Genomic DNA, 12,644 nt, shown 5'->3' on the forward strand with positions numbered 1-12,644 from the left:
GAGAAATAGCCCAGAAAAGGTCTGTACAGAAAAAGACGACAGATTTGAGGGCTACAAAGTGTATCGGAGGAAGTGGGAGGGGAAAGGAAATGGAACAGAAGAGAATGAGCGAGGAGTCATCACTTGTGATAGCCAAATCCATTCACACAATTGTGTGTGAGTGACAGTGAGAGACAGAAGGAGACAGCTAGAGGAGATTGGAGAACATGTTCAAATGAGAAACCGCCACCATTCAGTCTCTACAAGTCAATCCAGTGTTTTAGCAATGAGTCCATCAATATGGCACTTTTACCAACCATAACTCAAACCTAATACAACACACAATACTGTGCGGCCCTGATTATTGTTTAAGCAGCAGGAATCCAGAGACCCAACATCCCCATGCTGCAATTAGAGCCTTCCTACATCAACGCTCTCCATCAGTGCTGCACCCGGCGAGGCTTGGCTGTGTGATGGCAGCCATGGGAGTTTCGAGTTTAATGAGGTGCTGTGTTTGTGTTTCTGCCAACTGGACTTTCAGCTTAGGCTCAGTCAAGTCAGATGGTGTTGATTCTACTCTCCATTGATCCTGCCTAAAAAACAGTGATTGGCCAGGCCTAGAGAGGGAGTCGGCTCTCAGAGATCGGACGGTAAAAGCTAAGTCGGATTGATCTGGCCGTGACTTCAACCACATCGCACAGTCAGTCCGTAGCGAAATATCAGATCTGGCCGAAGTGCAAGATTTATGCTGAAACTACAACATCATTAAAGTGTAAGTTGTAGGATATTAAACAGCAGGTGGTAGATTTGTCGTTGACACAGTGAGGGGATAGTGATCTTGTGGAGTGCAGGATCCTGTGTGAGTGTGATATCTTGATCATTAGATCTCTATCGATCGTCTGTCACCACCGCTCCTATAGTGCAACCACTGAGCATTTCTGCTGTATTTACGTCACCACTGGGAGCAGAGATGACAGTTCAGCACCTAATCAGTAAGAAAGAAGTGATACCAGACCATCAGACCTCTTTAGTTCAGCAGGCTGTCCAATGTACTGTGTATATTGATGTGTTTATTTGGAACCACCTCTTGTCAGTTTGTGTTCATATTTGTTTACACAACTGTGTGCTTATCTCTGTGGCTCTAAATTGTGGTAAAGTACCCACTGTGCCAACAGTAATCCTATTTCCAAGCTGATCACAGCTCAGTAGGACACTGTAAATCCACAACACCACAGGTATGACTGAGTGTGTGTGTGTGTGTGTGTGTGTGTGTGTGTGTGTGTGTGTGTGTGTGTGTGTGTGTGTGTGTGTGTGTGTGTGTGTGTGTGTGTGTGTGTGTGCATGCGTGCGTGCGTGTGTGTTCATCCCATAGAGACTGTATATATAAAGGTTCATCCACATTGTTTGCTGTACTCCAACCCTGATCAGCAGCTAGTATCAGTAGGCCTCCTGCTGGACTATATACCGCACAACATGACCAGTGTTGATTCAATTGCTTTACACCGTGAGACAGGTGTCACTAAGAGATGTGACTGTGTTATCCGCCTGTTCTGTGACATCTCTCAACTACTGATGTTGTTCTTGTATATTATGGAGGAAAAGGTATTAATGCTACAGATGGGCTTCTGACCTGTGTAGTACTAGTAGTAGCAGCAGCAGCTACAGTAGTAGTAGTAATAGTAGTAGTAGTAGTAGTAGTAGTAGTAGTAGTAGTAGTAGTAGTAGTAGTAGTAGTAGTAGTAGTAGTAGTAGTATTTTATATGTGTTATTTGTGGATGCATATGAAACATATTTTATTCATGGCTATGTATCTCGCAGTGTTGTACACTCAGCAGAATGTATTGTGCTGCCTTAAACTACCAAAGTTACTAAACATTTTCAAATTATAGACATTTTTACAATTGTTTTACTTTGAATAAAATACCACCAATGGGAAGTATTCATTTAACTGCATAATTAAATTAGGCTTAAGGCTTCATTCACACAAAATCATGCATTGCTGAGTGGAAGTGTCACCCATTTAACACCAAGCGTTATATACATTTGCAGCCTAATAAATACCTTCCCCACCCCCTGAGTTGTCTCAATACTTCTGTCTATACAAACATTTTACATTATAACCGCCGGCGTTATTTAATTTAATTGCATTTGTTTATCAGGTGTTTCTAAAATGTGGTCCACCCCCCACAGAGTTCCACAATACTCAAAGTGTTTACCGTCGTACATCTACTTCAAAAGAAATACAGATGGAAAGAAGCTTTAAAGGCCACCACATGAAGTCCACTCCATGAACTATACGGCATTAAAAATGAGTCTTGACGAGGAGCATCCATCGCATGTGTAGTTCTCTGAATACTGCAGCAGCTCAGCCAGCCAGGCGGGCTGGTCACCTTCCACTTGGGACAGCTATTGATCTGTAAGATCGGGTGAAATTATTCTGCTGCCCACACCAGAGTAGGCAGAGCCTGCTGGAATACTGATTGACCTGCCAATGGCCCTCTCCCACAGCTTCCTTCACCGGACACACCAACAGAGAGAGACAGAGGCAGAGACAGAGGAAGAGTGAGAGAGAGCTTCTTGTTGGCTCTTAGCTGGGAATATTGATCGACTATCTGTCCCTGAGATAGGCCGACTTTTCCTCTTTCCTTCCTTTTCACACATTTCCACTCAAAGCGGCTTAGCACATTACCTGTTTTTTCTCTCGTGCATTCTGCTCTTATTTCTCCTCTTCGCCTTAGCAACACCCACCTAAAACTGTAAAGGAGACCTTTTTGAAAAAACACTGTCGCAAGCAAAATCCATACTCTGTTCCTTTTGCCACAATTGCTACCTTTCCGTCTATATATCTATCTTTACTTTACCAACTGCCTTTTTCTTATCCTCTAAAACCCCCAGGTAGAGGCCAAAAATGATCCAAATACAATCCATAATTGATGAGGCCTTGTAGATGTGTTCTGAAATGTCTTCAGCTCAGTTCAGTGGATTTTATTTTTATATTTTTCTACATAACTACACAAATTCTTTAGCAGAGCTTTAATAAATGAGCTGAACAAAGCAGGGCAAGCTGCACAGGTGCTCAGGTAAAAAAAATGGCAGCAGACTGTGCTGAGAGGAGGCAGGGCTCCCCGGAGCCAAAAGCACTGCTGCTGTTGACTATTGATTGGATGTCGTGCCCTCGCTAATAAAGGATAAAGTTGGCTGAGAGCCAAAATTGGTCTTTGCATTGCAATCAGCCAGTGTCGCCAAACCTCTCAGAGGTGACGCTGCTAGTAGGGGTATGAGTGCCATAGAGATTTATGGCTTAAATTACTTAAATCCATATTAGCAGGGAAAAGCTTCGGAGCTGCCACTTTAGGGGGTGAAGACATTTTCTGCCTTAAACCATGACGACCTAGCGCTACAGAATGTTTTCACATTCATGGGACTGTGTTAGAGAGAGAGCAAAAAGATTACGTGAAAACATAACAAGGAATTTCCATTTAGAGGAAAAGCTAAAATAGCTGCTTTACTGAAATAACTCAGCTGGGTGTCAAACGATAAGAGGACAAAGACCTTTGCTAAATAATAGAGTGGCAGAAGTGTGGCAAGCAGAGAAAAACAGCAACACAGGGAGAGAGACAGTGAAAGGAGAAAAAGTACGATTGGTTAACCTTGATGTTCATCCACAGAGTCAGTTTGAGGATGTGCACGACACGTGTATTCAGACATATGTTTGTATAATTAGACAGGAAGTCACCAAGTAGGAAAGCAGTGCGGTGGACATTCAGAGCTAAAACTAGACGATCGATGGACTGATTATCATAACAAAGCGTGGGGGGAGGTGGTCTCGTGTGCTCAGTGAGCATGTGTGGGAATGAAGAGGTAAGGATGCTGGGAAGTGTGTGTTTTATACTATTGGTTAAGCTGAAGACACAGAGAAAAAGGTATGATTTTGTCCTCGAGAGTTTTGAGATTCATTGTTGAAAAAGACGACATGTAGTATTTGTAGTTGTAATACCGGAAAATTGTTAGTGAGCAACACACCTAATGAGAAAAACTGGATACACACGGTCCCACATCAGCTTCCAGCTCGGTCTCAACGCGGAGATAATGGATCTTGTTCGTCTCACAAACCTCTCCAGGCTTCAGCATATCATCCATCAGAGCCAACAGGCTACTTTGGGAGTTTGAAGGAATTTGTTACAGAGACAGAGGTAACACCAAATCTACGGTAACTAAAAATACTCTCTAAAAGTCGATCAAGGGTAACACAAAAAGCCCCAGGTGGACTGGATCAGGAGGATTAAAAATAGCTGGTAGACAGTTGATAGTACACCTGTCCCTCTCGGCCAAATGCTGAAGTTGGTGGACAGTGAGAGGTTTATCTTCTGTTTGCATGTCTTTTAATCTCAATAGAGATATGTTGCAGTTTGTCTAAGCTCTTTTACCATACCAGATACTTTGGTAGGTCCATAACTGTGCGTGCATGTAGTGCAATAGAGCACAAATCCCATGGTGTCAAACCATTTTTACACAAATGTAAATGTTTATGAAACGATGCACAAGACATTAAATCTTCCTATTCCATCTAAAACCCAGAGGTAAAAATGTTATCCGATATGAAACAACCCAAGGGGAAATATAGAGTGTGTTTTAAGACACAATAATACAACGGTACAAACAAAAAATACCAAGACACAATACATTGTCCTCAAAACCCTGAAAGTGTTTACCCAGAATCCTTTTCAGCACAGAGCCAGCAGAGCAGCATGGCAGCAGGAGAGCAGAGAGGACTGAGAAGATTGTCTTGTTTCTTGCGCCACACAAAAACACATTGCTGCTTGCTTATTCATCTACTGTCTCAGTCTGGCATCTATCTATTTATCCATCTATCTTACTGTTTCGTTTCACACATTTCCCTCCTCTATTATCCTTTCTCCTCTCATTTCTAATTTACCTCATTGTTCTTCCATCAATTTGTTTCTCTGTTGGTGCTCTTTGTCCCCATTACTCCCTCTCTGCCTTTTTTAATCCGCTCCCTCTTCCCCTCGTTATCCTCCTCTCTTCTTTTGACTCTCCTTCAAGCTCTGTCTCGCACTTTGGTCTCTCGTCTCTTTCTCTCTCACTGTTCACCCTCCCTCTTTCTTTTAGTTTTACCCGGTTCACAGATGTGAAGTGAGGCAGCAGGTGTATAGGAAAGGTATGATCGAGCACACACACACAGTCATCCTTATTTACACTACAAAGCCCAGGCTACAGATGCAGCGAAGCAACATGGCAACACTCTGACAGAAGCGTCTGCTACCAAGACAACACGTCAGTGCCTGGCAACGCAGCCTTGCCATGGAAACAAGCTGCAAAATCTACATTAGCTGTAGAAAAATAATATTTATGTCACAGATGACACTGCCGTTTTGCCTACACAGCTGTTTTACTAGTTTCAGCCTCAGAGGTCCTCAGCTTGAGCCCTTTTGTTTTGCAGAGCTGCAGGTGTGTGCTTTCTTGCACTTCATCCATCAATTACTGTCCCAGCATGCACCTCCGAGACTCACCTGGTTACCTCAGAGTAATTCAGCTGCTGTTTAAGTGGACAGGTTTCACTCCGGCAGGGGCAGTAGGCTGGGAGGACTGGGAGACTTGGATATTAGCTCTTCAGAGTAAATAACTCTCGAGACGGCTGATAATCTGGGTTGTTGCTCAACTACAGACACAGCGGGCGAGCTAGCACCAAGTTTCAAAGCTTTAAAGGATGACTGAGATGAGATGAAGCCTACTGCATACAAAATAATAATGCCAGTTCTACTAAAGCCTGTAACTTGGCAGTACAAAGTAGAAAACTCATGAACTGGTAATATCGAGGTAATAGGTGTTTATAAAGAAGCATACAGTATAGCACTGGTGGGCAAAAGCATAATTCTCCACACACCAATATAGTGTATGATTTTCAACATTCACTTTTAATTAATTTCACTAATGTTTAATGTGATGAATGCGAGTCAGTCAATAAATGACTGGCTGATTTTAGCAACGTTGGCTGCCTGCGACCAACTTGACTGACAAAGTATGAAATAACAGCACTGTATGTTCGTTTAACATATAGAGAGTATGTTACATAACCTGCTTAGATTAGTTGAACAACAGATAATAAACAGGCTCGATAATGCACAAAATGCTAACGACAGTTAAGTTTTTTTACAAAGGAAATCTTTGTTCTGCTACTCCTGTACCATCCATTTGTAAACCTTTATACCACACAAACTTACACCATGTTTAGGATGCTAATCTTGTATTTGGTTGTGTACCAATCATTTTTTACATAGTATCAGCTGGCGCTGGGGAGTGTTTTGCCCCCCAGCTACTACAACTCAGTTACTCTCAAAGATGGACAGCGAGGAGCCAGTTAAGGTAGCTTAGCATAAAGACTGCAAACAGGGGAAAACAGCTAGCCTGGCTTTGTTCAAAAGGCACACAATCTGCCTATCAGCAACTATAAGATTTGCTAGCTAACACACATCTTGTATGTTTTTGTAACAAGCAAAAAATGAAAAAAGATAATGTTTCCGTTTAAAGGAGGGTTATGTAGAACTATTTCTAAGCTAGGGGCAGTTGCCAGGCAACCAACAGTGATTATGGGATATAACCAAGCATATTACCCCCTATAAAGAGGAGAAATGTCGTTACAAATGTAGTCTTTTGGTCACATTAAACGAACAATATGAAACTTGTTAATTAGTAAGTTTTATAGGTGGTGGAAGATGAAATGTGTAACCATTGGTTTGAGCCATGCTGGCTGTTTTTTCCCTGATGCAGTATTTATGATAAGCTAACTGGCTCCAGCTTCATGTTTATCCAACCAAAATGACGATCTATGAATCTGCTCATTTAACTTTTGGCAAATTTGCCAACAGGTTTATTTTTCCAAAATGTCAAACTAACTGCAAGGAATGGTGTGGCATTATCGGCGCTGCATTGTTTACATTTCAATACTCACTGAACACTGAAGTCAACCTTACTTTAATAAAGTGCTGGTTGACTGATTAGTATATTGGCAGAAAATGAATCATTACCATTGCTGACAAATGGTTTTAATGATTATGGTCATTTATCAACCAAAATGCCATTAAAATATTAACTCGCTCCAGTATTTTTTTAAAAAGCATCAGTGTGAGTCATTGATGCTTTTATCTGTACAAAATTCAATATTTGGACACAAACTAAGCAATGTTAAGCAGAGTATCTTCTCACATTTTATAAATTAAATAGAAATGTTTATACATCATCCATAAATATCATATGATGTAATTCTTATAATTTGTAAAATATAAAGATAAATGATGTTAAAAATAATTTATTCAGCCCTACTTTGTTCAGATCGTGCCCAATTTCAACAACAAAAAAGTTCCCAATGAATTCAACACATTTGGTATAAATTGTGGTTAAATATATGAAAAGATTCTGTATACTTATCAGGTTACTATGCCATCCCATCATAACCTGGTTTTGTAAAGACGGCCGTGGCAATTGTTGCATGAAAGTGATGAAATAATTAATAACAGGTAATTATTGAGTTAAAACTAAAATAAGTGATTTACTAGGAAATGAAAGTTAATTCAACGGTAAACTCCTCCACAGAAATGAAACCTGCTAAGCACAGAGTCAGTTCAGGTTAACTACCGCTGCATCAAGTCTGGAGTTTCTTTCATAAAGAGTCTGTCAGGTCCACGAGCGGCTGTAAAGACAACTGAGGCGCTCAGTGGATCAGAGTGAAGCCTGGGTGACATTGAGGAATTACTCCTGTAGTGATGGCAATCAGACCCGATAGGCTGAAAAGCACCTTTATTGGTAAAGTAAGGACGCAGGACGACAGTGGGGGTGATGATGATGTACACACACACACACACAGCTGGTGTGTGGGATTTGGTATGCAGGTTGTGCAGCTGTGTGTGTGGGTTTCTGTATGGAGGGGCAAAGAATGACCAGAGCAAACAGTCGAGCTCTTTGAGGTGTCAGTGCTTACCGACGATCACAGGACAACATCTGGCTCGTCGCTGCACATTACTCAGATATTTGAGGCAGACTCGTGGTGAAGAGGGAATACTAGAGACAGGAGCAGAACATATAGCCCCCAAAAGAGCCTCATTTTTGTATTAGCTGCTCAGTGAGCGAATCATACCGAGGAGAGGGACACCTGTCCAGAGCTTAACATGAAAAGCACCTTGCAAACATAACCAATTCATAAATCACGTTCAATGTTTGCCATTTTCCAACCCAATCCAATCCATTTTATTTATATAGCACATTTAAAAACAACAGAGTTGAACAAAGTGCTGTACATCAACAACTGTATAAAAACATAGCATGAATACATAAAAACAGACAGGACATGAAACAAATGTAATACGAGACAATGAAACCAGATCAGAAGCCACCGACTGAAAAAAACTCTCCTATATGACGTAAAAACAATACAAAACACTAGTAAGGTAAAAAATAAATAAATAAAAACCACATTTTACAGCACAAGTGTCACCTGGTCTGTACAGTAAAAGCCAAGGAAAATAAGTGGGTTTTTAAGCGAGATTTAAAAACAGGCAGAGTTGGAGCAAGTCTAACCTGGAGGGGTAATTTGTTCCATAACTTTGGAGCTGCAACAGCAAAGGCTCTGTCTCCCCGCTGCTTTAGCCTCGATTTTGGGACTACCAGAAGGAGTCTGTCAGCAGACCTCAGTGACCGTGTGGGTGTGTATGGTTTTAAAAGACCTGCCAGGTACGGTGGGGCTAAACCGTTCAGGGCCTTGTATGCGAACAGCAACATTTTAAACTGTATTCTAAAATGGACTGGTAGCCAGTGTAAAGAGGCGAGTACAGGCGTAATATGTTCACGCCTGCCTGTCCTTGTAAGGAGGCGTGCAGCAGCATTCTGGACCAGCTGTAGGCGTGACAGGGAAGCCTTGGTCACTCCAATATAAAGAGCATTGCAGTAATCCAGTTTAGTGGATATAAAACAATGTATTATCTTCTCAAAGTCATTAAAAGAAAGGAAAGGCTTGACCTTTGCTAAAAGTCTTAGCTGAAAGAAGCTGGATTTGACCACAGAGTTAATCTGTTTGTCTAGTTTAAAATCACGATCAATCCGTACTCCCAGGTTTGTGACAATGGGTTTCACATATGGGCAGGGGCGGATCTAGACAAATATTCATGGGGTGGCAAGAGGGTGGCAGGAGATTTTGAGGGGTGGCATCCTCTGACAGAAGTATATGCTGATTTAAATCGCAATCATATCAATCAATTAGGGGTGTAACGGTACACGTACCCGTACTGAAATTATTCGGTACGGGCCCTTCGGTTCGGTACACGTGTGTACCGAACGAATATAGCGTTAAACATAAAAAATTGAGAACATGAACAACTTTCTGGAAGTAATCTATATCATAGAGCGACCAAGTCATTTCATTGGACGAGAGGCATACTATGAGAGCTGGTCACAGGGATGCGTTCAAATGTAGTCAGTAATTTGAGGAACTGTCGAAATGGCGAACGCAGATAAAGTTGAGCTGAAAATCCTCCAGCATCATTGAAGTCTCCGGTTTGGGAACATTTTGGTTTTGCAGTTACGTACAAGGATGACGGACAAAGACAGGTGGACCGAACCAAAGCTGTTTGTCGGCATTGTTCAACTAACATTGGTTACGCGGCTGGCAATACATCACTCATTTGAAAAGGCATCACCCGAATGTGAATATCACCGGTACCAAAGGAAAAAAGACTGAAGTGCAAACCCAACTCCCACTAGCATGTAAGCCTCCACCACTCGCAAAGAGTTCAGACCGAGCCAAAGCTATTACAAACGCCAAATATCCTTATGTTTTCATGTTAGCAAAGCGCTACCTGGCTGTATCTGCTGCCACTGTCCCTAGAGAGAGTGTTCTCCACAGCAGGAGACATTGTTAGTGCCAGCAGATCTGCCCTTTCAGCAAGCAATGTGGACAAGTTCATCTTTCTTTAAACAACATGAAAATACAATGACAAGCAAGTCCTAATGTCAAGCTGGCTGCTTAGGTACTAGTACAGTTCAAATACAGATTATTTCAGTTCATCGAAATGCTGCACCTTTACTATATTTTGTATTTATTTGAATACATTAGTCACAGTTTAATAATAATTTAAAAACAAATATTGAATGTTTTGTGATAATTTTTTCTGCTGTACCGAAAACGTACCGAACCGAACCGTGACCTAAAAACCGAGGTACGTACCGAACCGAAATGTTTGTGAACCGTTACACCCCTACAATCAATGTTAACTTGGAAAGCCACAATATTAATATTTTAACTCAATCACATAGGTGATATCATTGTGGCACATCAGTAAAGCCTTATAAGGTGGCAGACGTAATTTAATGAATTTTAACTGAACAATAACTGAATGAGTTTGTTTCACTCTTAGACCAGCAGGGGTACCAAATATATACAGACTGCTGCAATAAGTACATTAATTAACTGTCTCATCGATGTTTGTCTGAATGAATATGATACTATTAACAATCATATTATTCCTATCAGCTGTCAATCACTGTTAATAAATAATAATAATAGATTTAATTTGTTAGCGTTTTTACAGGTGCTCAAAGACGCTTTACAGATATAATGAACTGTTATGATTCACATATTCATTTATTATTGAATAAACTATATGATGTTAATGATGAATGTTCATCAAGATGCTTGCTCACCTTCCTTCAAATTTGAAAAACAAGTAATTATATCATTATTGATATACAGTTACAACCTTGACTTTACATCAGAAAGAACAAACATTAAAGAAGTGACTAACTGCATCAGTTAGGATTAAAAAACGTGTATTCAGCTAAAACATCGCTGCAGTTATTATCCAGTGGAAGGTCCTTACCTACTGGCCTAGTTAAATCAAAGTGGTTACTTTCTGTTGGCTGGGCAGTGTAGTTTTACACACCGTCTTATTTTACTTTCTCAGGACTTAAAACTGTTTTTTGGGGGCAGACCCCCTCAAAGAAAAAAATATATACACGCATACAAGGTCATCATCTTAACAGTTTGTTATTCTCATCGAGTCATCCGTGAGCAGAGCATCAAGTTGGCATGCCTATTACAGCTGAATGCGGCGATTATTATTTTGTTCAGCAAAACGCCTCACAAACTTATTAAGATCAACAGCTGTAGTGCGTTTTGATTCAATGCTGAGTACAGCCAAACTTCACAGTCTCTTCTCTGTCAGTGTAGACCGCAACTACCTCATTCCTTCAGTACTTGGGTCCGAAAGGCTTCTCGTTTTACGCCGTCCCGTTCAAGTGAATTCGCCACCAATCATATTTCCACTCTCGCGCCAGGACCGGGGGAGGGGTTACATGACGTGCATCTTGTGCTGCATTCACTTGCACTCGGACATTAGAGACTTTTTCTCATAAATGTCCGATGAGCCACAACTTTCTTTCAAAACAAAGATGCCAACTGGGGTGGCAGCTGGGGTGGCAAGGCTATTGTTTAGGGTGGCAGTTGCCACCCCATGCCACCCCGGTAGATCCGCCCCTGCATATGGGACAAGAGAATCCAGCCCAGGCGGGGCATTGGGGCCACCACTGGGTCCAAATATTATGACCTCTGTCTTTTTTTCATTGAATTTTAAAAAGTTCAAGGCCATCCAGTCTCTGATGTCCTGCAGACAGTCAGACAAGGTGTTGCTGAGGGTTTGGGTCATTTATTTTCAGGGGCATGTAGATTTGCGAGTCATCTGCATAAAAATGAAATGAGACACCATATTTCTTAATGATAGCGCCCAGGGGGAGCAGGTACAGGGAAAATAAAATCGGCCCAAGAATGGAGCCTTGGGGTACCCCGTATGTGAGAGGAGCAGAGGAGGAAGTAAATTCATTAAGATTTACATTAAAACTTCTTTCAGACAGATACGACTTAAACCAGTCTAGAGCATACATTGCATAATAATCCTATCACTTGCAGATTCTTTCATCTGTGGAACAACATTAATCCAGCGTGCCAATCAAACAGCAGGGAGCGCAGAACCACATCAAAGCATGTCAGCCAAGCCTTTAGCAAGAGCACGCCAGCAGGCAAATCACCCCTTTAAGGTGAGAGCCCCTGGGGGATGGTGTATTTTTCCTTCTCCTTCACATGGAGAGGCAAGCACACACAACGTCTACAGAGAATGGCGTGTACCACTCACTTATTATTTAACAGTTCAGCCAATTAAATCTCGACACACAAACAGAATATTCAATGTGTCATTGTAAAAATCATGTGTTTTCACACAAAAACGTTTCTCTTTCTTAAGCGTTTCTGTGAGTTCACACACATAACAAGCAATGTGCCACACACAAGAAATACATATTTTCTTTCTCACATCATCTAACTTTACTCTAATCATCATGACAAACACCCTGAAATAACTGCCATCACTCCTCTTCCTCCCCCATCATCATCATCACTCACACTACCAATTGAGGGCTGAAGCCCACTCACATCCATATTATTAACTCTGAAGATGATACAATCAGCTATCTATATACAGGATTAAGCATTTTATAATACCAATGTGTTCCAACTACAAAAATATCCCCAAAAGCTGACCCTACTTTCTTGGTTCAATTTCAGAACTCCTTTTTTGGAAGCAACTGTAATGTTTTTTTCTTCAGCC

The 12,644-nt window shown here is 41.2% G+C and overlaps 1 protein-coding gene across 8 annotated transcripts in view; it reads right to left on the reverse strand.

Moving 5' to 3' along the window:
- Positions 1 to 12,644, reverse strand: part of LOC117545692 (membrane-associated guanylate kinase, WW and PDZ domain-containing protein 2-like) — a 97,122-nt gene that overhangs the window by 42,751 nt on the left and 41,727 nt on the right. The gene's annotated exons all lie outside the window — the stretch shown is intronic.

This window comes from Gymnodraco acuticeps, unplaced genomic scaffold (assembly GCF_902827175.1).
Source record: "Gymnodraco acuticeps unplaced genomic scaffold, fGymAcu1.1, whole genome shotgun sequence".
Classification (NCBI taxonomy): Eukaryota; Metazoa; Chordata; class Actinopteri; order Perciformes; family Bathydraconidae; genus Gymnodraco; species Gymnodraco acuticeps.